The sequence below is a fragment of the Neomonachus schauinslandi genome, chromosome 6 (assembly GCF_002201575.2).
Source record: "Neomonachus schauinslandi chromosome 6, ASM220157v2, whole genome shotgun sequence".
In the NCBI taxonomy this organism is placed as follows: Eukaryota; Metazoa; Chordata; class Mammalia; order Carnivora; family Phocidae; genus Neomonachus; species Neomonachus schauinslandi.
The window spans coordinates 101,995,290-102,003,182 of record NC_058408.1 but is presented as its reverse complement, the minus strand read 5'-3'; positions in this window follow the sequence as shown (position 1 = coordinate 102,003,182).

The window sequence follows — 7,893 nt, the reverse complement described above, 5'->3', positions numbered from 1 at the left end:
ATGGGTAGAAGGAACATGGATTTTTATTTTCTGCAAAATGAGAATAATCCCTATTTGGTAGATTAGGCGTGGGAATGAAAGGACATACCATGTGTATGGTGCCTAGCTCAGAGTTGGTGTTCATTAAGTGGTGACTACTATTACAATTTTATAGCTAAATAACTTGCTGAAGGTCTCTCAGTTTTGAGTGTTAGAGCTAGGATTTGAACTGGCTCAAAACCTGGAGTCTGGTAGCCTGTTTTTGTTTGAGTATTGTGAAGGCTTTTAGAGTAGATTTCCGTGGATCCCTGCCCATTCCTCCACCTCCTGCCCCCATAGAGTTGGGGTTCTTTATAGATGCCCTTCTTTTCTTGGTATCCTCTGTCACCTTCCCAGTCATGTGCTTATTATTCTCTCATACTGGAGTTGCTTGTGCCATTCAGTACCAGTGTTCTCCTAGCAGTAATGAGTGCAGTCACTGGCTTCCCTTCCTATTTTCCTCTTGTTGATAGAGCCATCATGCCTTCATAATTGTTTGTGCCGAAAGAATTTGGGTAGTGGTGTATTTATAATGATTCATAAATAGTGCGTAGTTGCAATCAAGCACTTAAATTAAGAAACCTTAGGGGCTTAAAAAATTAAGGGAAAAAATCTCTAGCTCTAAGTTATTGAGCCAGAAGATAATAGAGAGCAACTTCATGCAACTCATAGTTATCATTTTGCCTAATATAGTTGTCATTTTGGGGCCTAATTTAATTGCTGTGGATTCTCTTTCCTTCAACCCCTGCTGTTACTAGTTTGGTGCTATTAGCAGTGTGTTTGAGAAAGAGCATTGTGTTAGTCCTTCTGGCCATAGAGTATCTTTATTCCACAGACCTTTTGGAAACAGAATGTGTGATTTAGGTATGATAGGATTTAGACAGTAGATTCAGGGAAGAGACAGAAAGATGATTTATCATACTTATAACTGAGTTAATCTCTAAACTGAAAAATGTGTTTCACAAAGCTTATTCATTTATTCTTTTATTTAACAAGTATTGAGCATCTGTTGAGTGTAAGACAGTGTAACTTTCTATATTGTATTCTAATAAAGTACAGATATACTGGTTAAGTACTGATTAATGAAGTTCCTGGGAGGGAGGCAATACGTCCCAATTGGTAAGGAGCTGTATTTAGACAATTCTTTGGGAAACGATTTATTATAAATAACTACTCCTTCCTAATAGGGTATGACTATTATTAGTCTCTATTTCTGTAAGTTGCCAGCAGAATGGCTTTTTCAGACAGGTTTGCTGAGTGGAAAGGATTACTTGTATTAGGTGGGATTGGGAAGATGGGAGTGGGAAAGGGAGTAATATTCCTTTTTTTTTTTTTTTAAGATTTTATTTATTTGACACAGAGAGAGAGAGAGAGCACAAGCAGGGGGTGAGTGGCAGGCAGAGGGAGAGGGAGAAGCAGGCTCCCCGCTAAGAAGGGAGCCCGATGTGGGACTTGATCCCGGACCCCGGGATCATGACCTGAGCCGAAGGCAGACACTTAACCATATGAGCCACCCAGGCGCCGAAGGGAGTAATAGTCCTTATTGAGAAAAATGCTGGGCGTATACACAGAACACATCTTTTTTTGTGTTTGAAGGGATTAGCGGTAGATGAGGTTGGAAACTGTACATAGGTTAAGATTATAGAAGGCCATTTAAGGCCAAGGAGTTTTGACTGTATTTTGTCACTGAAGTTTTCTAAGCTAAACAGTGATTGATCGGAGTTTGCTTTTGGTAGGGTTTTATAGACAGGATTAGAAAGGTAAAAATAGTTTGGAAGTTATTACAGTAGTCTAGGTAAATTGTATTGAGAATGTATTATTTTTAGATTACATTTGCCCTCATTTTGATATGGCTTTGGGTTTGTGCTATCAATTACAGTTTAATTTTTTACATTAAGTTTATGTGTGTGTGTGTGTGTAAGAGAGAAAGGAAGAAGGAAAGAGAGAGGTATAGGGGATGACCAATTATGATGATTTACTTTTTTTTAAAGTAAACTCTATGCTCAATGTGGAGCTCGAACTCATGACCCTGAGATCAAGAGTTGCATTCTCTACCAACTGAGCCAGCCAGGCACCTCCTCTAGCCGTCATAGTCAGAGCTCCTATTCTGTACTGTCCCTAAGTATTTTGCCTATATAATTTTGTTGAATACTCTCAACAGATCACATTTACTGTAGGTAGTAAATGATCTGAAAGTGATGGAGCAGGTTTGGAATGTAGATTCATCTTATTCTTTATCATGATCATCAAAGCATTTATGCCTCACTAATACCAGGTACTGGGCTAATTATACATGTATACATTATCCTCATAACAATCCCATGACTTAGGTATTATTTATTAATTCCATTTTACTGATGAGGTACCTGAGACTTCAATAACTGATTCAATAACTTGGTTATGATGTTGTTAGTTGTTAGATGGCGGAGTCCAGACCTGTTCTAACTTGCTGACTCTGGATCCCTAAGTAGTATAATTCACATTGTGTTTCCTGGGAATGGTACCCCTTGAATCTCCATTGTGAGCATGGTGTTTCCTGAGGCTATGCAATGTAGTTGGCCCTGCAGAGGCTGCACTTTTTAAAATTTATTTATTTTTTAAAAGATTTTGTTTATTTGACAGAGACAGCAAGAAAGGGAACACAAGCAGGGGGAGTGGAACAGGGAGAAGCAGTCTTCTGCCAAGCAGGGAGCCCGATGCGGGGCTCGATCCCAGGACCCTGGGATCATGACCTGAGCCGAAGGCAGACGCTTAATGACTGAGCACCCAGGTGCCCCAGAGGCTGCGCTTTTTACCACTATGTTCTTTTTATTATCATGCTGCCTCCCTCAGAAGTCAGTAAATTATCTATACAGCTTTCGATCCTTATAAGGATGGACTAAGTAGCCTGCAACTGTTATTTCTTAGTTTGTCAGTTATAACAAAGTGAAACATGTCTTGTCACTCTTTTTTTCTTCCTAACTGGTTTTGGAAAATTTGTTGTAAATGACAGTTTTCTGAGTTCTTATAAAAGGAAAAATAAGGCTTTCTATTTTTTATCAGCATACAGTTCTTCTTCTTGTACATGATGTAATAATTTGAAGCTGCCAAAGCCCAATCCTCAGGAAATTGTTTGAGTTGAGTAACTGTGTTCACTGGGGAGTTTGAGATAACCAGCCCATAAATCAACAAATAGCTTAACCTTTTTTATGGTTGTAGATGCTTATCTCTCTTTATTTTCAAGCTTGAATCAGAAGCAAATATTGATTCAACTGATATAGTCTCCATTAGAAAAAAATATGCAATATCTCAAGCTAGCTATGGACATTTTGGGGGCTTTTTTACTTAAGGAAAGTCAGAATTTATCGGGGTGTTGGAATTGGTTGTCCTAGGTACTTATCCCTTCAAACAAAAAGTTTTCTCTTTCAATTAAACTTTCAGTGATTCAGTGCCTATTATATTCAACCTCTGTGTAAAAAGATGCCCTTAAGGAATATATGTTGTAGTGCATGTACACAAATAACTGTAACATGAGGGAGGATGGGAATGCTCCACATGTGCTAAGAGCACAGAAGAGGATGAAATCAGTGAAAATGGAAAGGTGGGAGAGGGAGAGAATCTGGGGAGGCTTTTTTTTTTTTAAAGATTTTATTTATTTATTTGAGAGGGAGCATGAGCAGGGAGAGAGGCAGATGGAGAGAGAGAGCAGACTCCCCGCTGAGCAGGGAGCCTGATGTGGGCTCAATCCCAGGACTCTGGGATCATGACCTGAGCTGAAGACAGACGCGCAACCGACTGACCCACCCAGGCACCTCCTGGGAAGGCTTTTGATGCAGCTTTTACTTGAAGCATACTTATGATTTTTAACAAGACGAAATGGATAGGAAAGGCACTGCTGGTGGAGGCAATATTAGAGCCAAGGCACCGAGGAAGTAGAGTACAGAGCCTATCATTATACAGAAAAGAGTCCAGCTTACCTGAAGTGGAAGATGAGTGAGGGGCACATAATAGGTGCTCAGTGAAATGTCTGATCAATAAATGAGTGAATAGAAGTTGTGGCTGAAAGTGGTGGTAAGATCTAATTTCAAACTTTGTGCAGGCGCCAGACATACTGAATTCAATCTATAAATAAAAGTTAATTTTATACTGGCAGAATATGTGAATATAGAAATATGCAGTATAAAAATCACAATCATGAGCATGAGTCAATAAGGAAAAAACGCTGTCAATGTAGGTCCAGTTGACTGCTTTGTTTTTTTTTTCTTTAAGTTTGCTATTTGTTCATGGTTTTGCCCTATTAGTAGTAGAATAAGAAGACAAGTAAAAGTTAAGGGAGAGAAACTTGCAAAAAATGCAACCATTAATTTTCCCCTTTGTGAATTAGAAAAATACTGTTTTTCTCTAGCCAAAAGAATGCCCCTTCTGGGAGCCTTGAAGATTTTTGAAAAGGGGAGTAATGTGATATTTTAGGAGTCCTGTGGTAGTTATATGTAGGATTGGAGGGTTGGCAGTGAATCAGTAATGTGGTGCCCTGGTCCAGAGGTGGTGAGGATCTGAACCTTAGCAGCAGCTGCAATGAGAATAGAATGAAAGGAAATAGATATCCAAATCTAGCCCCCTATTTCTTCTTTTTTTTTTTTAAGATTTATTTATTTATTTGAGAGAGAGATACCACAAGTGGGGGGAGAGGCAGAGAGAGAGGGAGAGAGAATCCTCAAGCAGACTCCCTGCCAAGCTTGAAGCCCAATACGGGGCTTGACAAGACCCTGAGATCATGACCTGAGCCGAAACCAAGAGTTGCCTACTTAACTGACTAAGCCGTTCAGGCGCCCCTAGCCCTCTATTTCTAAATAAATAGTTAACATTTATTTTTTAAGATTTTATTTTTATTTGACAGAGAGAGAGAGAGCACAAGCAGGGGGAGTGGCAGCCAGAGGGAGAGGGAGAAGCAGGCTCCCTGCTGAGTAAGGAGCCCAATGCCTGGCTCGATCCCAGGACCCCAGGACCATGACCCATAAGGCAGATGCTTAACCCACTGAGCCACCTAGGGGCCCCAGAAATAGTTATCATTTATTAAACAGCTTTCATATTGTTGGTATATTAGGTGTCTTCAATGATTGGTTACCTCTGGTCCAGAGTCCTTTCATTTTATCTTTAGGGAAAATGAGTTTAAATTCCACTTTTGATTTTACTTTGTGTAAGAAAACTATGAATTAATATTGGGCACCTGGGTGGCTCAGTTGGTTAAGCGACTGCCTTCGGCTCGGGTCATGATCCTGGAGTCCCTGGATCGAGTCCCGCATCGGGCTCCCTGCTCGGCAGGGAGTCTGCTTCTCCCTCTGACCCTCCACCCTCTCATGCTCTCTGTCTCTCATTCTCTCTCTCTCTCAAATAAATAAAATCTTAAAAAAAAAATTAAAAAAACTGAATTATAGATAATATATACACGAATTATGGATAATTTAGAAAATAGGGAAAAGGGTAAAAAAAATCCATAATTCCATCACCCTAATAAAACCCCTATTTTTTTACATTTACTTGGATTTATAAACTTTTCTAATAGTTCATTCTAGGTAAATCAAGCTCTGAGAAACAGGTTCCTGAACTAATAGAACAACCCATTAACTACTATACTGTGATGTTAAACATAATGAACCCAGAGATTTCACATGAAAGCTTCACTGGACTCTAGTTTACCAGGATCACAAACTATATCAATAACTCCTTTTTTCCTATAAATCTGTCTTAGTCCACCTACCTTTATACATACAGATACTAACTTTCCAAATGCCTCTATTCCCCTTTGGACCCAAGGTTCCATCTCCTTCAATGAATTATTTGCATAATTTAAAGTTTTTTTATTTTGAACCAATTTTGGACTTACAGAAAAGTTACAGAAATAATTCAGAGAAGGGAATTTTCATGTATTCCTCAGTCAGCTTCCTCTAATGTTATCATCTTTTTTTTAATTAAAGATTTTTATTTATTTATTTGACAAAGAGAGGACAAACGGGGAGTGGCAGGCAGAGGGAGAGGGAGAAGCAGACTCCCTGCTAAGCAGGAAGCCTGATGTGGGGCTCGATCCCAGGACCCTGGGCTGAAGGCAGATGCTTAACCAACTGAGCCACCCAGGCACCCCTGATGTTATCATCTTATATAACCATTGTACTTATATATAAGTACTTATATTGTACTTATATTGTACTTATATATAAGTACAATGATGAGAACCAGGAAGTTAATATTGGTACAATACTGCCAGTAACTGAAGACCTTTTTCAGATTTCACAAGTTTGTCCACCAGTGTTCTTTTCCTATCTAGGTTCTAACATTGCATTTTAGGTGTTTTTCTTCCTTAGTCTCCTGCATTCTGTAAAAATTTCTGTCTCTCTTTGTCTTTTATAATCTTGACATTTTTGGAGAGTATTGATCAGCTATTTTGTCAAATGTTCCTCAATTTGGATTTTTCTGATGTTTTTTCATGATTGGACTGAGATGATATGGTTTAGGCAAGAATACTACAAATAATGTTATGTCTTCAGTGTATTATTACCATGGGATTCATGATGTTAGTATGTATTATTGCCGGTGATGTTGACCTTGATCACTTGGTTAAGGTGGTTTTTGCCAGGTTGCTCCATGATAAAGTTACTATCTTTTCCTTTGTAGTTAATAAGTAATATCTTGGTGGGGATACTTTGATACTATCATTTGCATAAATGTCATGTTCTCTACACATGAAATTAGTAATGTTTACTTAAGAGACCTCATTGAACTTTATTTATTATGAAATAAATTCCCTTAAGAGACCTATCCCCTTCTAAGCTTCCTACACCTTATATCTGGTTTCATCAAAGGGCCCCCAGGCTCTGCAGCAACAAATCCTTTCTAGTCTTCATTGATCTCAGCCACATTCATGTCATATTCATAATGAGGTCTCCAATGCTAGTAATCTGTAGATCTCTGAACCTCATTTACCTCACTATCTCTTAGGGTGACAGGCTCTTCCTGGCCCAGTATTCCTCCAGGCCTCATCCCTCTTTATGCATAAGCCAGTTTCATTTCAGCAAACATTTGAATGACTGTTTGGGGTTTTTTAGAAACAGAGGCTAAGAGAAGCTGACTTTGTTGATGAAGAATACAGTAGGGGATAATTAGAGTGGCTTCAGCTATAGCCTGGTTTATTACTTTGGTCTGAGAAAAATGGCAGCACATTTTGAGGTACTGGGCATACCCTTGTGAAATAATTGTCCTTTGTATTTCATTAATACAGAGAAATAAAATGTTTTTCTAAATTTAATTAGCTTCTAGAGCATTACTTTTAATGCTGGCAGTCTTGAGCTATGATTTTTTTTTTTTAAAGATTTTATTTATTTATTTGACAGAGTGAGACACAGCAAGAGAGGGAACACAAGCAGGGGGAGTGGGAGAGGGAGAAGCAGGCTTCCCGCTGAGCAGGGAGCCCGATGCAGGGCTCAATCCCAGGACCCTGGGATCATGACCTGAGCCGAAGGCAGACGCTTAACGACTGAGCCACCCAGGTGCCCCTTGAGCTATGATATTTTAAATTTAGCCCTGTCATTTTTATTCTGTCAGCTTTGGATCCTTGGTGGAATTATTACAGTGGGCTCAAGAATGCAAAATCCAAATGTGTATCAACAGTATAATTTAGCTATTTAGTGCTAACAAACTTTATACAATGAAAAACATACTACATGTTGCTTTAATAAAACATAAGTTTATTAATATTACTGAATTTAATGTAGCTTTTTGAATTATGTATTTTCTCAAGTAACATATGCTTTTTTTTTTTAAGATTTTATTTATTTATTTGACAGAGAGAGAGACACAGCGAGAGAGGGAACACAAGCAGGGGGAGTGGGAGAGGGAGAAGCA